Source organism: Pogoniulus pusillus, chromosome 25 (genome assembly GCF_015220805.1).
Source record: "Pogoniulus pusillus isolate bPogPus1 chromosome 25, bPogPus1.pri, whole genome shotgun sequence".
NCBI lineage: Eukaryota > Metazoa > Chordata > Aves > Piciformes > Lybiidae > Pogoniulus > Pogoniulus pusillus.
Window position 1 is genome coordinate 21,017,044 of NC_087288.1, and position 22,999 is coordinate 21,040,042.

A 22,999-nucleotide genomic window follows, 5' to 3' on the forward strand; every position below is an offset into this window, starting at 1 on the left:
AACTTCGATGAATGCTTCTTTTATGCTCTAATGGTTAATTGCTGGGCAGCTTTTCCAGCAGGTTCTGGCTTTTGATGGCCTTGTAAAAGGATTTATTATTACTTTATGCATTTTGTAAGTTGTTTAAACTCTTTGGCCTGCTTTGTTTTTACATTTAACCTGCCAGAGTTCATTTTCCTCTATTTTCCTCATTTGGACATGATGCCAACTTTTCTAAAGGTCACCTTCTCCTTTTTGAAACCTCATCTAAAACCATGTTACTGATCAAAGCAATGATGCAGTATATTAAAGGTGAAGTGACTGCCAGTTAGTGACAGTTGTGGTATTAATGGGAGATCCAGACAGCAGGGGACAACTATGGGATGATCAGTAATGGAGCTTCAAAAGGACTTAGAAAACAGACTAAAAACTCTCTTTGCATCTCTGTCAGCTTCTGCCTCCAGATGAGAACAAACTGCTGTTGCTTGTTGTTGCCCTGAAAATGATGGGGATGCATGACCCTGACTCTTCATCAGGGCAGAGCCTGGCTCCACCAGTCAGTGGCCTTTTCAGCCTCTCTGATATTCATAAGTCTATTAACTTCATCCTGTAATTTTTCAACCTCTGCTCACAGCTTGCAGCTGTGCTGCCCGGCTGAGCAGAAAATTTACCTGCTCACACCTTACACAGTCCCTTGTAGCAACAACAGAGAGGCAGAGATGTTCCCTGCAGCTTGTGTTTTGTGTCATGACTTACTTTTCTGGGCACCCTGTCTGGGTTCCCACCCACAATTTGGCTGGCATCAAAAGCATGTTCTTCTTCTGTCAGGTGGAGACCATTATCCTTTGACATCTCTCCCTCAGTTTTGGTGGTGTTTGGTTTTTTTTGGGTGGGATTGTTGGTTTTATTTCCCTGGTGCACACTGCTGGCTGGGTTCAGCAGACAAAGCTGCTCTCTTCCCAAATCTGAGTCTCACACCACTGCTACTCCACATTTACATCACCCGTGTGCTCGGCAACAACCCCAGCTGCGTCACTCTCTTGAGCGTGCACGCACGCCACTCCACACGGGTGTTTTCTCATCTTTTTTTTTTAACTGGTAATAGATGCTACGGATAATACATGTTTCACTAACGGGTAGATACAATAATATCTAACATTTTGCCTGGGGTGTTTATTTAGAAGTCAGTTCTGCTATTGCAGAGGCCACAGTACTTCATCTGCATAAAAGAAATTGTTTTCTCTCTGGATATAACACTTCATGTACAGTGACACTTGTGCCTAAAGCGTCTACCCTCTCGTGGAGGGCCTGTAGGCCCGAAAGGGGCTTGTTTATGCCTATGCATGCCTGGACATGTTTTTCTGCCAGGACCCCTGGTTGTAAACAAGTTGTGTAAGCCACATACACCCAGCCCCTGTCTCCCTGGGGTAAGTCCATGTGATCCCCATATTTGGGAAAGTCCAGGCAAGAGCCTTCTGCCCATTATGGTAAGGTTTGGCTGACTGCCAACCTGATTGGTCATTCTAGTGGCCAAAGAGGCCATTAATCTCGGCCCACAGTCAATAAATAGGGATTCACAGGCAAACATGTGCGCTCTGGCCCTGCGCGCAGCTCTCTGACCCTGCCCGCAGCTCAGCTCAGACCCACACTGCAGCGCCCTGCTTCTCTGACTCATTTGCATGGTTCAGACATAGCTCTGATCTTCACTGCAGCACTCAGTCGCTCAGACCCCCACGCTCGGATGCCATTGCATATCTCTGATGCTCAGAGGCTCAGACTGCATGCTTTGACTTACCTGCCTGCGTACCTTAGATGCAGAGCTCATTTAAGCCTGCCCATCATATATATATATAGGGAGCCTATAGCCTCCTAAGCCAGCTGTGCACATCTGCACGTCATTGTGCTATCAGGACCAGATCCTGCATTGCTTTACCTATGGAGCTCAGACTCCCAGCAGCCGCACACACTTTGCACGCCCGCTGCTCAGCTGTGAAGAACCGCACCAGAGACAGCATGAATATTCTTCTGCTCCTCAAATCCTGCCAAGCTGATATCCCTGGACATAGCATCCAGAAGAAGACAGCAGCAACAAAGGCAGAGATCATCCCTCACCAGGAGAACAGGTTAGAGGAAAACCTATTTCCCCAGAAACTGAGAAGATTTATCATCTCCCCTCAAGCCGGGAAGATTCCAGCCTCAAAGAGTCCACGAGGCAGATCCCCTGAAGTCTGGACACTAGGCACAGGCTGTGACGCAGCCCCGGAGGGTGATTAATAATTAATAAGAGTTGTGAGTAAAGCTCTAATACCTCTGTAATATAAGTTGTCTCTGCCATAGAGCATAAAGAGTTTCAGCCCGCCCTGCTGGGCAAACAGCATAAAGATCCCAAATGGCATTAAGGCACAGGGAAAACTTCTCTCTCTGTTTATAGTTTGAATGTTTGCTAGTTAAATAACCAAATGCCTGTACATATTTTGTCCTAAATTGTTTTCATAAATGTGCACTGAACATTTTATATTAATATACAGTGGTTGGGGGTGGTGAGAGTTCAAAAAAATTGAATTTAATAAATTACATTTTTATATAAAATTTTATATCGCCCCAATTAAATTCTCTCCTCTGCCAAATAGGCAGAGGTACTGGAATCCCCCTCTGCAACAACCCACAATTGACTCTATTTAGGAGCTTGTAGTATAACATCAACATTAATGATTGCAAGCATTTTGAAAACTTGGAAACACAAATTCAGGCATGCTTAGCACAGATGGGACATTGCTTCAGCTGAAAAATAAAATCAGAGGAATTGACCTGTCTACACGCAGGGTTTGAGAGCTTGGTCTGTTACAACCAAGTATTTCAGATAATTATTTCTCTTTGAATACCATTTGGCATAGAAATATTCCATAACTGTGCTGTTCTATTTCCCACTTTTAATTCCATTCCCTACTGCAGCTTGAGGCTGGTCTATAAAGGTATCTTCAGTATATTGTCAGGTGTGATGGGATTTACATAGATTTGAAAACCTTTCAATGGTACTTTGGTGAAAATTAAGTTAGATGACTTTCAATTGCCTTCATTTATTGTTTGAAAACTAGCACACAATTCTAATGGATCACAGATGAAAGTAGGTAAAACTTTCTGGAACTGCAACAGTGGATTAAAGTGATACTTCTAATGTCATAAAAATCTGCACAAATATGTTAATTGTGTTGTTTCCATCATTGTGAAGCCATTCTTGTTATGGAATTACTACAAGGAATAGTTCCTTGTAGTATCATACACATGGCAGCCTTTCAGAATTTTGCTGCTCTTAACACTTTACAAAAGAGTGCACTGTCCATTGATTTGATGGTGAGGGCAACAAAACAATGGGAAAAGGCTGCTGAGTATTTGGTGATGCATAATTACACTTTTATTCTTGTAACAGATATTGTCAGGGCTTAGTTGTCCGCTAAACTCCCCCTATCCACAGGGCAGAAGGTAAGGTCAATAAGGAGCTGCAGGTGCTTATGTTGTGGAGTGGTACTTCTGCTCTGCAAACTCCATGGTGCATAGCAGTATTGTGGTCAATATTGTAGGGAATTAGTACAGCAGAGAGTGTGACACTATGAAAGTAGAATGGGATACTTTAAACAAAACTGGTCTCATTCTGTTTTATTCACAGATTTCAGTCATTGCAAAGACATATACCCGTGTAATTTGGCCAGGAGAGCAGGGCCTGACTGTGGTGTCCTAATCTCTCATTTACTTGGTAATTGACAACAATCAACTAAATTTTGAATGTGCACCTTATGTCTCCTAGGTGTTTGGATTCTCCTCACTTCATTATTTTGCTTTAGCTGGTCATTCAAATGAAATCACATGTACAGTGCTTGTCCTGGAGTCCTGTATACCCCTAAATTCCTCTCCCTCTGTGGTTTGAATGGGAGAGGAAAAGATGAAAAAAGACCTGTTTCCCCCTCCCCCCCCGCCCTGCAGGCGTGAAGGGGGTGAGCAAGGGGCCCTTCCGGCACAAGGGGTGCCTCATGCAGTGCCTGCCCAAGAATCGCGCTGGGATTGGCTGTGGTCTTCATGCCTAGGAAGCAGTAACTCTGCTCTTTGTCTAGGAAGGGTATAAATACTGGGGAACTTCCCGCTCTTGGAGTTCCCGCCTTAGAGATCGTGCCTGCCTGAGCATTCATGTCTGCCTGAGAGTTCTTCCCCCCCGCCCCCGCCCCGGCCTGGATAGATTCTACAGAAGGAGCCCCTGGCGCTCTGCTCCGAAGGATGGCTTCCACCCATTAGCGCCTATTAAGGTCTTAACGACTCTCCTATGGCTTCTGAAAGAGAACCCCAGCGGACAAGTAGCTGGACCACCCTTTTCAGCCAGCCTGACTGTGAGTTATTCTGGCTCAGCTTTATTAGAAGTGGAAACATTATAATTTAATAGCTAAAGCCTTTTCCAACTTCTGACTTCCAAAAATAGTCACATTATCTATGGCATCCTGTAGATTTTCTCAAATGAGCTGAATCTGATAATTACAACTTAATTAATTTCTGTATATAGTTTTGGGGGCGGGTTTTCGGGAAAATAAAATAACTCTATTTCTATATAAATTCCTGACTTGGCCACATTAATTCCCTGCCTCCACAACAGTGCTCTGTAGCAATGAATGTATATCACCGTCTTTCACATTTACAAGTCATGCTCCTGCCACTTCTTGCCACTTCTGCTACGAAATCCCTGCCATCCAATACTAGGTATCAGCTATTTCTGAGAACAAGCACAACTGGAAAACCTCGGGGCCACTTGAGCCCTTCCAAAGAAACCATACAGAAGAGGTAGGGCTAAAAAAAAAAAACCACCAAGAAACAACTGAAAGAAAAAAAACCTAAATCAACTAAGGAATTACTTGAAGGACTATCACTCTGAAGCTACTTTCTCTATGTACTGATCAATGGTTTAGCTTTCTATCAGAAACAGAATCATGCCATTCAAATCAGGGCTGGAATAATTATCCTGTTGCACAGATTGCTTGTCTCTACATCTCCCTTATGACTTTACTATCTTTCCAGACGGCTATAAAAATGTTGTCTCTTTAAAAATGCTCTTGCTAAAATTATTACCCTTTGAACTGTTGACCTCTCATCTCTTGCAACAACTCTGACAAGACCTTGTCTCTTCTGCCTAGACCCTTGTCTCTCCGAACACAATTTAAGCAAGGGTTTGTAGAAGCTCAATGCATTTAAATGGAATGAAATAGAACTTCTGAACATATTTCAGAGCCAAAACCTCCACTAAAACTAAACTTCAATGTTTACTGGCTCCAGCTCAATTTACTTTTATTTCATAGCTCTTACCAAAGAGTTTCAGAAGCTGTCAGCTTGAAGCCCCAGTTTGACATCTCCACTGAGCTTTCTGGCCAAGTTCCCCTAGGAGTGATTACAAGTGATGGGTAAAGAAACTATCAAAAATGTGAAGAGAAAAAAAAACCCAAGCAATTCAGAGTGAGAATTCATAAAACTGCACAAAAAGTTCCATGTGTAGTCCCTGTGAAACCTAAAAGCATTCAGATTTGAATGCTTAGAATTCAGATGAGACATTTAATCATCAAGTGAGGTTTTCCCAGGATCCAATTTAATAAGCTGTGTGATGCTTTTAAGGGATGAAGACATGAGACTAACACATGCTTCATTTTGCTACATTCTGACCAGAAAACATCCTGAAAATAACAGCTTGGACCTCAGAATCTTAACCTAGAGCTTTCTTTCTCTTAACCTGAGGTATTTTTAAAAGATTTTTTTTTTCACCAGCCTGTTGTCACGGAGGGGATTCTTCTGTCTACGTCAATTGTGGCAGAGAGGAGAAAATAATTGGTGCGAGATTATATTCTATAAAAGTAGATAATTTATTAACTTCAATATTCTGAACTCTCGCCACCCCCAACCACTGAATTTCAATAATATATTCTACATGGTTATGGAAGACATTCTAGGAATAATATGAATCGGTAACTTGTTAATAATTAGCAGGCATTCAAACTATAAACAGAGAGAGGAGTTTCCCCATGGGAAATACCGCTTGGGGTCAGTGTGCCCAGTAGGTGGGCTGAAGCTCTTTCTGCAATAGCAGGAGGCAATAGAAATTACAGAGGCATTAAAGCATTTACTAACAAATTCTGATTAATTATCAGTCACCCTCCAAGGCTATGTCACAGCCTATTACAAGTGTCCAATCTTCAGGGAAACTTTGCCCGTGGATGGTGAGGCTGGAATCCTCCCAGCTTCTGGGGAAAGGACAGTCTCTAACCTTGTTCTGGCTTCTTCTGGACGCTCCATGCAGGGATTCTTAGGTAGGACCTTTGGTGCAGGAGGTGTATGATGCCATGCAGTCTCAGCACAGTCTTACTCTGGCCATATAGACTGATTGCATGCAGACAATTCAGGGTCTGCTCCTGGTAACTTCACAGCAGTGGCACGCACCAGGCAATAATAAGGCAGCAGGGGTGCAATAGGGTGCACGGCTGCACAGGAGGCTGAGCTCCATAGATAAAGGCAATACAGGATCTAGTCCTGGTAACTCACCGCAGTGGCGTGCAAATGTTCATGGCTGGCTGGGAGACTCTGTCTCCACAGAATAGAGTAGATGCACTGTGGGCCAAAAGTTAGGAAGGCAGGCATAAGCAAAAGGCAGTGTGGGTGAGTCTAAGCAGGATAATGAGAGTAAGCGATCGCTTTATTTACCTGTGTGCCTCTCTTTATCAAATGTGGGCTGAGATTAATGGCCTTTTGGCCACTAGAATGACCAATCAGCTTTTGGCAATCAGCCAAACATACCATAATAGGCAAGAGCCACAGGCCTGGACATCCCAAATATGGGGATAGCATGGGCCTAGCATCCAATAAGCATGAGCTGGGCGCATGGGCTTATACAACCACGTTACACACACACACATTACACAACCTGGACCCTGGACAGGCCAGACTTTATGGCACCAGGCCTATGGTGTCCCTCTTATCTGCTTAATGTGTTTACCTCTGGTTTGGGCAGCAAAACATGTCCAGGCAAGGCAAGGCATATGTAAGCCTATTTTTGGGCCTATGGGCTCTCCATGACACCTGTAACAAAAGAGCATATATATATCAGGCTTATTTGAAAGAAGGATCTATACTTGCATTGTTCTTCTTTAAACTCAAAACACAGTTGAGTTCATCCTTGTATTGCATGTGATTTGTATTTTGCATTCTACTGCTGAACAGCCATGGAAGGTATGGATTGTCTTGATTAACGAAATTGAAATAGTGCTATGTAGAAACTGACATTTTCAGTCAGATAACTGAGCTAGGGCATTAACATGTAGCTATACATCACCTGAAACCTCCTCATAGTCTTGTAAGGGAGGAAAACTCATTACTACATAGTCATTACAACCCAAGAGAGGTAGTCTTTTCAAGAGGAGAGTCATTTACTGTCCATGTGGTAAACACACTATCTCCTGCACTGGTTATTGATCATGTGCAAAGTATTCCAAACATTTCTGCTATTCAGATGTCAATATTTCACAAAAAAAAGCCATCAAGCCAGCAGAGTGTTGTGGAGGGGTATTCTGCCACCTACACCAATTGTGGCAGAGGGAAGAAATTAATTGGTGTGAGATAACGTTCTATAAAAATACATATTTATTAACTTCAATATTCTGAACTCTTGCCACCCCCAACCACTGTAATTTAATGTTAAAAGGATCTACACAGTCATGAAAACATTCTAGGATTAATACCACACCATGACTTATTAATAACTAGCAAACAGTTCAAACTATAAATAGAGAGAGGAGTTTCCCCATGGAAAATACCACTTGGAGTCAATATACTATTTGTCCAGCAGGCTGGGCTGAAAGCTCTTTCTGTTCTAAGGCAGGAGAAAATAGAAATTACAGAGGCATTAACGCATTTACTTACAAATTCTTATTAATTATCAATCACCCTCCAGGGCTACATCACAGCCTATTACTGGTGTCCAAACTTCAGGGGAGTCTTTGCCCGTGGACTTTGAGGCTGGAATCCTCCTGGCTTCAAGGGAAAGGAGAAACTTCCTGGCTTCTGGAGAAAGGATGCCGTTTCTGACCTTGTTCTCCTGGCAAAGGATGCAATCTCTGCCCTTGTCTCCTGGCTTCTCCTGGATGCTCTGTCCAAGGATTCTTGGCAGAACCTCAGGTGCAGAGGGAGTATGACACCATGCAGTGTCAGCACGGTCTTATGCTGGATAGCAGGCTGATCTTGTGCAGACAAGTGGGGTCTGCTTGCTGGTAACTCAGTGGCAGTAGCACTTACCAGGCAGTGATAAGGCAGTGGGCATACAATAGGGTGCCCGAGCTGCATAGGAGTCTAAGCTCCATAGGTAAAGGCAGGCAATACAGGGTCTGGTCCTGATAACTCACCACAATGGCATGCAGGTGTGCACAGCTGGCTGGGAGACTATGGGAGATACCGTCTCTGTAATAACAGCAAAGCAAATAGGCATGCAGGCATAAGCAAGAAGCAGTGCTGGTGAGCCTAAGCAAGCAATGGAGCCTGAACAAGCAAGTGAGCATGAGCATGAGCAATGCAGGGGAGCCTGAGCTGCACGTTGTTTACCTGTGTGACCCCATTTATCAAATGTGGGCTGAGATTAATGGCCCTTTGGACACCAGAATGACCAATCAGGTTGGCAGTTAGCCAAACCTTACCATAATAGGCAAAAGCCACAAACCTGGACCTTCCAAATATGGGAATCACATGAGCCTTACACTAGGCAGACACGAGCTGGATGTGCGGGAGCTTACACAACCACCTTATACAATCAGGGGTCCTGGGCAGGCCAGACTTTGTTATTCCTCTTTGTGTTTGTTTTATGTGTTTACCTCTGGTGCAGGCAGAAAAACATGTCCAGGCAGGGCAAGGCATAAATAAGCCTATTTACAGGCCTACAGGCCCTCCACAACAGGAGTGCAGACAGATAAGCGGAACTCCTTTACTCCAGAAGATGCTATCTTATGTTGCAGGTTTACAAAAGTTTCACAAATCTGCCAATTTCATACAGGAGTGCATAGGCTGTCCTTTATTTCCTCTTGCTCACTATAGGTCACTAGAAGATATTTCCTCATTGGCTTTCTTATGCAACAGAAATCCTATTACAGTCAGATGGTTCTTTTCCCAAACTCAAATGAAAAATAAGGCAACATTTTTTTTCCAGATGATTCAGCCACCTAAGCCATCTTAGCAGACTGCATAAAAGCTACCTTACCACGAAGAAGTGCAGGGATGAGCACTTGATGGTTAAGAAGGATGGGGTACAGTGAGTCACTAGAAAACCATGCTTATTTTTGATGGAAGCAGCACAGTGTTAGAAATGTGTGGTTGTGCTATTCAGTAGTCTTTGCTCTTCTGTATAGTCTCATTGAATAACTCAAAACCCAAGTTTTTGCATGTAGATTTTTTGATGAGCATTCAGATGGCATGACTATCATGATAACATTACCAGTTTCAGTGGCCACCTCTAAGTGAGTGCTTACGACCCCAAATTAAAAAGACTGGCAGAGACCTGCAGTCTTTCTGCTGACAGGATTTCATTTAATGCATAAACCTCTGGTTACTGCGGGCAAAGCAAGGCTGTCAGCAGCGTCATCTTGCAGGCATGCCGAGGAGAGCTGTCAGCTGCAGATTGTGAGGAACTTGCATATCATGACACATAAAACAAAAACAACTAGTGTCAACAGTCAGTCCATTGATGCTCTCAGCAGTAAGGAGGTCAGATTTGCCAGGGAATTGAAAACTCACCTGTAATCCTTTCAGTCAGAAACTAGCAACTTGGAAACCACATATATGGTGGAGAGTCTTAGCTAACTCCACCCAAGAAAAGCATTTAAGCATGCAGAAATCTTGAGCAGAAAAGAGAACAGTCATCTTACTTCTATACTGTGCAGCTTCTTTGTGCTTGACTTCTCTCTGTATTTGGTCCTTGACTGTCTTCTCACACAAGGCAGGAAACAAAATAATAAGGGTAAAACAAGTTCTCTCAGACTTGAAACAACACGGCCTGTCAAGTAATAACCCATCCTCTGCAATAGAGCAATAATGGAAGCAGAAAACAAGGACTGTGAAAAATGTGATACCAGAACTATAATTAAATTATGTGTAATTTGTCGATGGCCAACACATGCAAAGCAGATTATACAATAACATAGATATGCCTTAGCATAAATGCTGAATCATAGCTCTTCTCAATTACGAGGAACCTGTGATCCTTAGGGTTAAATCTGATTTAAAGCCACTTTTCTGAAGGAGTTCAGCAAGAAAATTCTCTGCTTCTCAAAAACCCAACATTTTCAGGATAGTGTAGCATCAGAATATCATATTTCTCTCTCAACTGTAAGGTTACATCCAGACTCTTCTTAGTAAATTGCTTCTTACAACAGGAACCTGAATTCCTTTAAAATCTTAAGTTGTGTCAGCAAAGATTTGGGTTGGATATTAGGAAAACTTTCTTCACTGGAAGAATGATTAAACCCCAGAACAAGCTGCCCAGGGCAGTGGTGGCGTCACCATCCCTGGAAGTGTTCAAGAAATGTATCTGTGTGGCACTTAGGAACATGATTTAGTGGTCGACTTGCCAGTGTTAGGTTAACAGTTGGACTTGATGATCTTGGAGGTCTTTTTCAACCTTGGTGATTCTATGATTCTGTAATGATGCTTACTTTGTCCTTAGCACTAGCAGACTTTAGAGCCAATGAGTATTTTTGAGTTATTCTATAAGATGAGAAACATTAGTTGGAAAGAGTTCTGACAACTGCCTCTGCTTTCCATATGCAATCAAGTAGGTTCTAAGCGGAAGAGGGGAAGCCATGGAGCCCTGTGATTGCTGTTTCTCTCAGCCTTTTCCCCAGCAATCAGGTCTCCAGCAAAGCTATTGATGAATCAGCCAGGAAACCTGCACCTGGCTGTCCACTTGAAAGCTAGAGGAGGGAGAGTCCATTTGTCTAAGAGTTGTTCTGTATCCTGGACACATCTTCCCCTTGTAGTGTGCTCCCTCTGACAAATGTGACCATCAAAGCTAAATTATCAGATACATCAATCCACAACTAAAGCTCCATCTTAGCCCATGAAAGGCTGTAGCACTAAATGCTTGTATCTCTTTGCCTAGAAATTGTATTAGTCTTCATTAAAGGACATTCTTTCCTTCGCGCTTGTGGGCGTCACTGCCTGTAACTTTGAAAACTCTCTTCTGCTAGCAAAACTATGACTAGTTAATTCTTAGTGCACAAGAATAAGGGATTAATAGTATATTGAATATATGTGTATATATATATATATATATATATATATATAATACTGTGATGGAGTACACTTGCAAAATTAGTCCAGATAGTGCATAAATCAGTGACGGAATGCTGCACTGATATTTCGCCTCATGTCTCAGAAGTTCTCACAAATACCTGTCTAAGTTTCTCCCATCAAATTAACTTGGCTGCTGCAGAATGGTGGCTGAGTGGCCTCTTTCCTTTGGGAGGCTCTTGGAAGCACCCACCAGATGAGATTGTGACCTTTGGCTCTGACTTACCTTGGCAATTTCTTTTACAATGCTGCACTGTCTTATTCATTAATTCTAGTGCAAATTTAAGTGTGTTTTGCTGGATTTAAAATGCCAATGTTCAAAATAAAAGTTGAGACAACACAGATGAAGACTGCAGTGCTGAACTCCTACATTTATGTCTGAAGATATCCATTGCTGGTGACACTTTCTTTAGTGACTTTTGAAATGCAACACTACAATAGGAAAGATAAGAGCTGTTTTCATGTTTGGAGGGCCAAAAGGCACAAAAATCTCTGGTGGAAAACATTGCCATGTTCAGTGTCATCTAAGAAGCACTTTTGAAGATATTCTGCAGTTCTTCTCACTTAAGTCTCCCCATTCCCCCTGCCAAAAAGAAAAAAAAAATGAAGCTGCCTTGCTCTAGATGATTTCTCTGCTCTATGGAGAGGGAAGACATTTCTTTTATTTAAAACAAAACGTCCAGCATGACCCTGCACTCAGACATCCATCTTACTGTGGAGGTGAATTACCAGTCATCAAGCCAGATGAGTGACAGAAGAGAGATTTCTGCTTACACTTGTCTGCACTGTCCTCTTACCCAGCCCCAAAGCAGTTTAACTGCCCAGTAGAGATGTGGGTTGATATAGAGGCACTCTTCCAAAAGCAGTAGAGAATTAGGTTACCACAGAACAGGGCTCTAAACTGCAATGCTGAAAACGTCCTCCTTAGCAAATGTCAGCACAACAGCCCAAGCTTCATCGCTAGGGGAGGAAAATTACTTGTAGACAGTAACTAACAACTGTGATTCCTTTGCTTCTCAGGGCTTCCATTACCCAAATTTATTTGCCACATAACTGCTATGAATAATGTTTGGTCTGTAGATTTTCCAATAATTCCCAGAAACAAAACCATTCAATTTTTGGACATTTATTAAATGCAGAGGTTGCATGGCAGTCCTGTTCTCCAGTTACACATAACTTTAACAAACAGGCTGCCAGTTCGAGGCTTTCAGATTAAAAAATTTACCTGGCTCAGCACTTCTGCTTTAGAGTAAATGTGTAGCAGTTGTTTCAAGTTTGTAGTCAGGAACATTCCTCATTTGTCACTGCCTTCATGGACTCTCTAAGGATTACCACCATGGCCAAGCAAAAAGTTTTACACATTCTGAAAGATCATTCTTTGTAAGTGTTTAACTACTTTTGATCATCCTGCTTCCAATGAAAGACACTATAAGCAGGTGTAAACTGGTAGATAATGAAGCAATATGAAATGAAGGCTGAAGTGATAATTTGGTATTTCACTTGGAGTAGAGAATCAAAAATAGCATATAAAAGAAAATATAAAATATAAACCATAAAACATATAAAATAAAATAAAATAAAATAATCAGAGCCTGGTTCGGCGAGAGAGCAGCACCGAGGCTGCCTGCTCTGCTGAGCCCAGCCCGCAGCGTGCCGGGGAGGGGGAAAAAAAAACAATCCACACACAAAAGGAACCCACAAACCCTTCACACCCAAACTAACTACTGACTAACTACCATCGAAGAAAGCAAGACATGGTGCAAACTAGGTCAAAGCTTTACAATGCTTGTAAAACTGTGGGCACCCAAACAGAGCCCACCTGTAGGCATGCAGGTGTTCAGGCAACTGGCTGTGAGCAGTGTTGGAGCCTGGCACTCGAAGTCGAGGGAGACAGAGGCAATGGCTGCATTAGGTGTGAGCAGATTAAGTCTGCATAACCTAGTGGCTGAACTCAAGGGAGAAGTGGAACATCTTAAGGCTGAAAGGGAATGTAAAAGAGAGTTGGACCTACAGCACCATGCTCTGCAGTCCCCCTTGCCAGAGGGAGATGAACCAAGTAGCAAGGGAGAATGGATGCAGATACCCACCAGAAGGGGCAAGGGTGTCCTGGAGTCCTGTATACCCCTAAATTCCTCTCCTGCCGTGGCTTGAATGGGAGGGGAAAAGCCGCCTGGTTCCCCCCCCCCCCCCCCGCCTCGCCTGCCCTGCAGGCATGAAGGGGGTGAGCAAAGGGGTCCTGCCTGCACGAGGAGTGCCCCATGCAGTGCCCGCGCTGGAATCAGGCTGGGATTGGCTGTGCACTTTCGTGCCTAAGGTGGGGTAATTCTGCCCTTTGTCTAGCGAGGGTATAAATATTGGGGGCTTCCCGTCTTTGGGGGTTCCCACCTTGGAGTTCGTCCCTGTCTGAGCCTTCGTTCCTGCCTGAGACTTCCCCCCCTCTCCTCCCCCCCCCCCCCCCCCCACCTGGATGCAGAGACATCTTCAAAGACTGCTTCACCTATTGACACCTTTTGTAAGAGCTGAATACCTCTTAACTACTCTTCGGCAGCTTCTGAAAAGGAACAGAGGGACAGACCTCACCAGGAAGTCAGCCTGATCGTGAGTTATTTTGGCTCAACTTTATTAGTAAGAAAATTGCTATTAATTAATAGCTAAAGCCTTTTCCAACTTCTGACTTCCAAAATAGTCAGATTATTGATGGTATCCTTGTAGATATTCTCAAGCAACTGAACCGGTTAATTAAACTAAATCAATCTTTGTATATATAGTTTTGGGGGCGGGTTTTTGGGAAAATAAAATAACTCTATTTTTGTATAAAACTCCCGACTCAGCCACACATTAATTTCTGCCTCCACAACAAAGGGTAAACCCTTCCAGCCATCCTCAGCTGCCCTTACACAGCAGATATAGGGCACTGGAGGTTGAGGGTGAGGTGGTTTTGGAGGAGGCAGAAGCATCACCAGCTGGGGGGGGGGGGCAACTGAAACAAATCAGTTGCCCCCTCACATCAGAACAAGTACCCAGAAGAAAAAGAGGGTAATTGTTATTGGTGACTCCCTTCTGCAGGGAACAGAGGGCCCCCTATGCCAGCCAGACCCCTTCCACAGGGAGCTCTGCTGCCTCCCTGGGGCCCGGGTCAGGGATGGTACCAGGAGGCTGCCTACTGTAGTGCAGCCCTCTGATTACTATCCCTTATTAGTTATACAGGCAGGAGACGATGAGGTTGATACCCTTAGTCACAGGTTGGAATGCAGAGAGGAATAGCAAAGCGTATTTGATGAACAAGTGGCTCAGAGGTTGGTGCCTCCAACAAAACTTTGGATTCTTTGAACTTGGGGAACTTCTTCTTGCCACAGGTCTGCAAGCAACAACTGGTGCAGAGGGGGAGAGGGACCCTAGCATATGAGCTGTCTGGGCTTGTTGAGAGGGTTTTAAACTAGAGTGGAAGGGGGAGGGGGTTAAACATGACAGCACCAGAGATAAACCAAAGGGAATTGAGGATGGTAGGCCAGAGGTAGGGGTAAAAGTAAGCATCAGCCCAGCTGAAGTGCATGTACACTAATGCACACAGTATGGGTAACAAACAAGAGGAGCTGGAAGCTCTGGTGCTGGAGAAAAACTATGATATTGTCGCCATCACTGAAACGTGGTGGGATGGCTCACATGATTGGAGTGCTGTGATCAATGGCTACAGACTCTTCAGGAGAGACAGGCAAGGGAGAAGAGGTGGGGGGGTGGCTCTGTATATTAGGAATGCTCTGGATGTCATGGGGGTAGAAATCAAGGATGATCAAGTTGAGCCTTTATGGGTGAGAATTAAGGGGAAGGCCAACAAGACTGATATCCTGATTGGAGTCTGTTACAGACCACCCAGCCAGGAAGAAGAGATTGATTTATTACTCTTTAAACAAATGGAGGCTGCCTCAAGATCACCTGCCCTTGTTCTGGTGGGCGACTTTAACCTACCAGACATCTGCTGGGACTTAAACACTGCAGAGAAGAAGCAGTCCAGAAGGTTTCTGCAATGTGTGGAAGACAACTTCCTATCCCAACTGTTACGTGAGCCTACCAGGGGGGCAGCCCTGCTTGACCTGCTGCTCACAAATAGAGAGGGGCTGGTGGGGGATGTGGTGGTTGGAGGCTGCCTGGGGTCCAGTGACCATGAAATTGTAGAGTGTCCAATATATGGTGAAATCAGGAGGGGCATCAACAGAACCTCCACACTGGACAGCCAAAGGACAGACTTTGGCCTATTTAAGGAACTAATTCAGAAAGTTCCTTGGGAAACAGCCCTTAAAAACAAAAGGGTCCAGGCAGGCAGGACCTGCTTCAAGAAAGAACTCCTGAAGGCACAGGAGCAGCTGTGCCATTGAGCTGGAAGACGAGCCAAGGAGGGAGGCAGCCAGGCTGGATGGGCAAGGAGCTGCTGAAGGGATTGAAGCTGAAAAAGAGGCTGTATCACCTTTGGAAACAAGGGGAGGCTTCCCAGGAAGAGTTCAAGGATGTTGCTAGGTCTTGTAGGAAAACAATGAGAGAGGCAGAAGGCCATTTAGAGCTTAGGCTGCCACTGCTGGTAAGGAGAATCAAAAATGTTTCTATAAATGCATTAATGGCAAGAGAAGGGGCAAGGACAACCTCCAGTCCTTAGTAGATGGAGAGGGAACATAGTGGCAAAGGATGAGGAAAAGGCAGAGATGCTTAACACCTTATTTGCCTCAATCTTCAATAGTGGGACAGGTTGTCTCCAGGACAACTACCCTCCTGAGCTGGCAGATGGAGTCAGGGACCAGTATAGTCCCCCTGTAATCCAGCAGGAAGAAGTAAGGGACCGGCTGTGCCACTTGGATCCTCACAAGTTGTTGCAGAGAGGGTTCTCAGTGCCTACGCCTATTTTGGTGGAGGGGAGAAATTAATTGGGGTGATATAATTTTATATAAAATATAGATTTATTAAATTCAATATTCTGAACTCTTGCCACCCCCAATCACTGTATATTAATATTAAAGGTTGGTACACGGTTATGAAAACAATCTAGGATAAAATATGTACAGAAATTTGTTAATTAACTAACAAACATTCAAACTATAAACAGAGAGAGGAGTTTTCCCTGCGGCTTAATGCCACTCGGGGTCTCTATGCTATTTGCCCAGCAGAGCAGGCTGAAACTGATTCTGCTCTATGGCAGAAGCAACAGATATTACAGAGGTATTAGAGCTTTTACTCACAATTCTTATTAATTATTAATCACCCTCCAGGGCTGCATCACAGCCTGTGCCTAATGTCCAGACTTCTGGGGATCTGTGCCCATGGATTCTGAGGCTGGAATCCTCCCGGCTTGAGGGGAAAGGATAAATCTTTCCAGCTTCTGGGGAAATAGATTTTCTCTAACCTTTTTCTCCTGGTGAGGGACAATCTCTGCCTTTGGTGCTGCTGGCTTCTTCTGCGTGCTGTGTCCAGGAATTCTGAGCTGAGAGGATTTCAGGAGGATATTGTGCTATCTCTGGTAGGGTTGTTCACAGCTAGCAGGCCGTGTGTGTGTGCAGACAATCCAGAATCTGCCTTCCTGGTTATCTCAGTGGCAGTGGCACTTACCAGGCAATGACAGGCAGCGGGCATGCAAAGTGTGCGCGGCTGCTGGGAGTCTGAGCTCCAAAGGTAAAGGCAATGCAGGATCTGGTCCTGATAACATGATAGTATGCAGATGTGCACAGCTGGCTGGGAGACTATAGGCTCCTCATACATATATATATATATATATATATATATATATATATATATATGTGCAGGCGTAAATGAGCTCTGCAAGAAAGGTACACAGGCAGGTAAGCTGTGAATGAAGGTCAGAGCATGAGGGTCTGGGCCTCTGAGCATCGGAGCTATGCAATGGAGTCAGAGCATGGGGGTCTGAGTGGCTGAGCTATGCAGGGTCTATGCCTGAGAGTCTGAGCTGAGCTGCGAGTCAGAGCTGAGCTGAGCATGTTGTTTACCTGTGCATCCACATTTATTGACTGTGGGCTGAGATTCATGGCCTCTTTGGCCACTAGAATGACCAAGCAGGTTGGCAGTCAGCCAAACTTTACCATAATGGGCAGAAGGCACTTGCCTGGACTTTCCCAAATATGAGGATCACATGGACTTACCCCAGGGAGACACGAGCTGGGTGTGTGGGGGCTTACACAACCTGTTTATAACCAGGGGTCCTGGCAGAGAAACATGTCCAGGCAAGGCAAGGCATAAGCAAGCCTCTTTTGGGCCTACAGGCCCTCTACGACATAAGTCCATGGGACCAGACGGGATCCATCCTAGGGTGCTGAGAGAGCTGGCAGATGAGTTGGCCAAGCCACTCTTCATCATTTATCAGCAGTCCTGGCTCATTGCAGAGGTCTCCGAAGACTGGAAGCTGCCAATGTGATACCCATCCACAAGAAGAGTCGAAAGGAGGAGCCAGAAAACTACAGGCCAGACCAGTCTGATCAGGTTACCTGCTGGGTGAATGTGGGGCAGGCTGTGAATGGAGTCTACCTGGACTTCAGCAAAGCCTTTGACACTTTCTGCCACAAGACGCTCCTGGCAAAGCTGGCAGCTCCTGGCTTGGACAGATTCACTCTGATATGGGTCAAGAATTGATTGGAAGGCTGGTCCCAGAGAGTGGTGGTGTCACATCCAGTTGGCAGCTGTCACTAGTAGTGTCAGTGCTGGGCACAGTCCTGTTCAATATCTTTATTGATGATCTGGACAAGGGGATTGAGTCCAGCATCAGTAAGTTTGCAGATGACGCCAAGCTAGGAGCAGGTGTGGAGCTGTTGGATGGTAGCAGAGCCCTGCAGAGGGACCTGGACAGGCTGTATGGGTGGGCAGAGGCCAATGGGATGAGACTGAACAAGGCCAAGTGCAGGGTTCTGCACTTTGGCCATAACAACCCCAAGCAGCGCTATAGGCTGGGGACAGAGTGTCTGAAGAGCAGCCAGGCAGAAAGGGAGCTGGGGGTACTGGTAGATAGTAGGCTGAAGATGAGCCAACAGTGTGCCCAGGTAGCCAAGACAGCCAATGGCATCCTGGCCTGTATCAGTGTGGCCAGTAGGATGAGGGAAGTTATTCTTCCCCTGTACTCAACACTGGTCAGGCCACACCTTGAGCCCTGTGTCCAGTTCTGGGCTCCTCAATTCAAGAGAGATGTTGAGATGGTGGAACGTGTCCAGAGAAGGGCAACGAAGCTGTTGAGAGGCCAGGAACACAAACCCTATGAGGAGAGGCTGAGGAAGCTGGAGGTGTCTAGCCTGGAGAAGAGGAGGCTCAGGGCAGAGCTCATTGCTGTCTACAACTACCTGAAGGGACATTGTAGCCAGGTGGGGGTTGGTGTCTTCTGCCAGGCAATCAGCAACAGAACAAGGGGACACAGTCTCAAGTTGTGGCAGGGGAAGTATAGGCTGGATGTTAGGAGGAAGCTGTTGGCAGAGAGAGTGATTGGCATTGGAATGGGCTGCCCAGGGAGGTGGTGGAGTCCCTGTCCCTGGAGGTGTTCAAGAAAAGTCTGGATGAGACACTTAGTCTAGTTGACTGGCTAGGGCTGGGTGCTAGGTTGGACTGGATGATCTTGGAGGTCTCTTCCAACCTGGTTGATTCTATGATATGCTAAGCAAAATTAGAGAATTTCAGATTCATGCTGGTCATTGATGCAAACACTCTTGCTTCAGCCCTTTGCCCTCAAGTGATTTCCACTGCAGCAGCTACTGAAGTGGGAGCTAAAGACAGGATTGTCTTACCTTGCAGCAGCACCTGAATGACTGCTGCTGTGCAAGTTGCATGGGCTGCAACTTCTGTCTAGCCAGGAGCACAGGTCTGCCTGCGTAGCAATGAGGTGCCTTTTCTCCCAGGAGCTGCCTGTCTTTAAAGTCTTTAAGCAAAAGTTCTTCTCATGTAAAGCTGCATAATATTGAATTAAGTTACTTTAGGCCGCTTGAGGCTTAGAGAACCCTAAATGTTAATTATTTCAAGTGCAGAAGTGTAAGTCAACTTGAAACCTCCAACACATATCAGAGAACACATTTTGTCTAAAGTCTGTAGTTAGAAAATCAAATGAGATCTCTTTCCACAAGGCTGAACTCCTATGTGATAAGCCTTTTTCAGCGTACAGCAAACTCCCCAATCTGTGTATGCTAGCAATTAAAATATCTACAGTATGATAAAATGTGATCTCATACCTAGTTTGACTGGCCAGGTTAAATTAGAGGCAATGAGGCCTAAGTGGACTTCTTCCCAAGACCTTAAATGTGCAGATAAAAGTTGTGATTAGAGGGCAGGGAATGTAGCATTGTTTGATTTCTGGTTTAGAATGGCTAATGTGTTCTTACCTTTGAAAATATAAATTACTAAAATGACAGAAAAAATAATGAGAATCATCAAAGTTAAAATAATTTTAAAGATGAAATGGATAAAGTGAAGAGATAAAGATCCTTCAAGAACCTGGTACTAACCATTGGTATTTCAGAATATATCAAACCTTTTGTAATTACACTCTGTGACAGAAAATACATGAGATAGAGGGTTCCTAAATGATGTTGTAACCTCAGGAAGCAAAATAATGCTCTGACAAAAATCCCTGCGAATCAGTGGGAAACTTCTAGTCCTGTGTCACCGAGGTGAATTGTGTTTCATCTCAAAGAATTCAGCTCTTTACTGAATTCTTGACTGTCAAGAATTTGCTCAGCAAACAAAATATAGACATACCCTTCAGCTGTGCTTTAAATACAATTTTACACTTCATGATGGCCTGTTAAGCTGCTACTCAAAGGCAAATTCTTCCCATGTTCTTAAGTATACAATAGATCTGTGCCTATACATATATATGAGGCTGTGCCTGAGCTCTATAGCCAGAACACAATGAGAACTTGTAGATGCCACCTAACTGGAAGCCAGGAAAGGAAGATAATATTTATAAACAAGTCTGCTCTTCACTGTACCTGTCATAGAAACCAAACCAAACCGAAAAACTAAACCCGACCCACCACTTTAAAGAATGTCATAGTGAGTATCTGAGTTAAACGGCAACTTTCTGCCTGCTGAGCAGGCTGGTTGTGTGAAGTGAAGGTGTTTCTCTATGTTCTTCTTTTCTAAAGCAGATTTATTGAAGTGGCTCAGCACTTAGGTCTCCAGGCACTCAGATAAACTGCTGATCTTTCTCAGATAAATTTGACTTGTGCCTTGCAAATCTTAAACCTTTTGCCACCTCTGCCCCAAGTGAACTGAGAAAGAGACAAAATAGATATACAGGTAGATAGTCAGGTTTGAAATGTCATTGGCGTCTAGCTAAAGAATGTCTTTGTCTAAAGAAACTAAAAACTAAATATGAAATGTTTTAGAAAATAAAAATTGTATAATAGCCCAAGCATTGGTTTAGTAGACAGGTGATTAGGAGGCTATACCAGTGCACCGCATGGAACAATCTCACACCTTTAGAAACCACCAGTTTGGTCTGTATTTTTTTATTAAAACATCATTAAAGGTGCTCAGACTGATACCAGCTCTTCTAAAGAAAGTCTTTTTGTTGTCCAGAGATTTATTTCAAACAAAGTGGGCTCAAACCATTTACTATGTTTTCTGTTTCCATATTATCATTTTGTCTGGGTTGACAACAATCTCAACTGACATTATTTGACTCAAAGAATTGCAAAGAAAATAATATAAGGTAAGGACTGAGTGATAGATACCTAAATCAGTTACTTCTAGGCAAATGCTGAAATCAAATATTGTTAGACACAGTTTATCTAGGTCTCAGTTTTAGAAGGCAATCCCAGTCCTTCTAGCTTTGGAAAAATTCTTATCTTCTGAAATCATAGGATAGGCCAAAATCATGGAAGGCCAAAATAGGCCAAATTAGACCTAAGCATGTCCTGGCCTGCCCAGACATGTTTTCTACTCTCCTTCCTTCTGCTGATGGGGGAAGCAGTGTGGGAAAGGAGGACAAAAGACACTGGTGTCTTACAGTATCCTCCATGCCGCTTCATACTTGTTTACAGGATACCCTCATGTGTTCATACACCTTTTTGTGTTCTGCCCTAAAAAGACAAAAGTAAGCCCTGTCTTCACCTAATATGGTTAAGTTTGGCTAACTGCCATTCTGATTGGTTGATCTGTGGCTGAAGGGCCATTTGACTCAGGCTGTATTGATAAAAGGAGATGAGCATGTTAAGACAACTTGCTGCTGCCATTACTTTTGCCTTATTGTGCCTCACTGCTGTTGCATACTGCCATATTCTGCAGCATTATGTCTGCTAAGCTATAAGCTAACTCTGCTACATAATAACAAGCCCTGATGCTTTGGATTTGTCCACCTGGAAACTACCTTGACCAAGTTTGCCAGGGAATCAGCCAAATCTTTTTCTCAAGGCCCAGTGTCCCATACCTACTGGGCCTGCAGCATTTTTTCATGTTTGTTTAAAAAGGAGTAATGAAGAAGGGAAAAACAAGCAAACAAGCAAACAAACAAAACCACTGAAAAGATATGAAGGAAAAAGAAATGAGTGTGTTTATGTTACAGACAAATCAGAAAAGAGATGCCTTTGACTGGCTTGAGGGTCCCTTTGAGGTGCATTTTAATCTGTGCCATGTTATCTGCGTAGTAACCCACGACTTTTAAGGGTTAAACACATGGTCCAGAAAACATGTAAAAAAGACTCAAAATGTCCTGGTATCAGTACAAGACTGAATTGAATAGTTAGTAGAAATAAAGGAAACTAGGGCTCAGTAGATTCCTTTTTTTCACCTTGAGCTTACCTATTTGACACCAAAAGCACGTAATGCCTGAGTAATTTTTTTCTTTAAAATGGACCCTGGATGGTCCAACTGCCTTACCTTTTCAGTGCCTTTGAGAAGCACATACAGAAACTAGGGGTTAAGATGCCTGTTGGTTTCACTTAGCTCTGGAGAGAGCTCTAAAGCAAAAATCATGTGAACACTCTCAGCAGTTTGTCATCTGTTGTCTTCTGGAGATGTAAGAAGCTCTCTGTGTGTGTGTACATGCATCAGATGTGTGGCCTACTAGTTCTGAACTATGTGAATTGCAAATACATCTGATAGTGAGGAAACTTGGAAAGAATGAGGTCACTGTGCATAGCAAATCTCTCATATGATTTTCTTCTGCACCACAGCCCACAAGAGAAACATTCCAGAGAGGGCTCCTATATAGTTTACATTCCTGTTGTCAAATCTAAGAAATGAAGCATGGATATGGTATGAGGAATGGCTTGTTCATTTTAAGTGGAAAGAAAAGAACATATATATGCTAGTTTGAGGCTAACTGGAATATTTTAGTGAGAAGAATTAGATGATAGGCTGTGAAAAGGAAACAGTGGTGATGTCTACTGCACTCATAGGCTTGATGAGATGTATAAGAACCAACACAAAACATAGATAAGACAGAGGGAGCAGGAGAGTCAGTGTGTGTGTGTGTGTGTTTCTCTGTCAGAGCCTATGCTTTCTTCCTGGGCTGCTTTCTGTGAAACTAATCCTTCTGCTTTCTAAGCCCCCTTGCTGACCCTCCAAACTCACCTTGTGCATAAGGTATACTCTGAGATAAGATAGAGGGGTGGAAAGAAGGTGGAAGGGTGGTTGGGAGCCCCTCCTAGGGACTCTGAATTTTGGGAGGGCTGTTCTGTTTCTGTATTACTTTTAA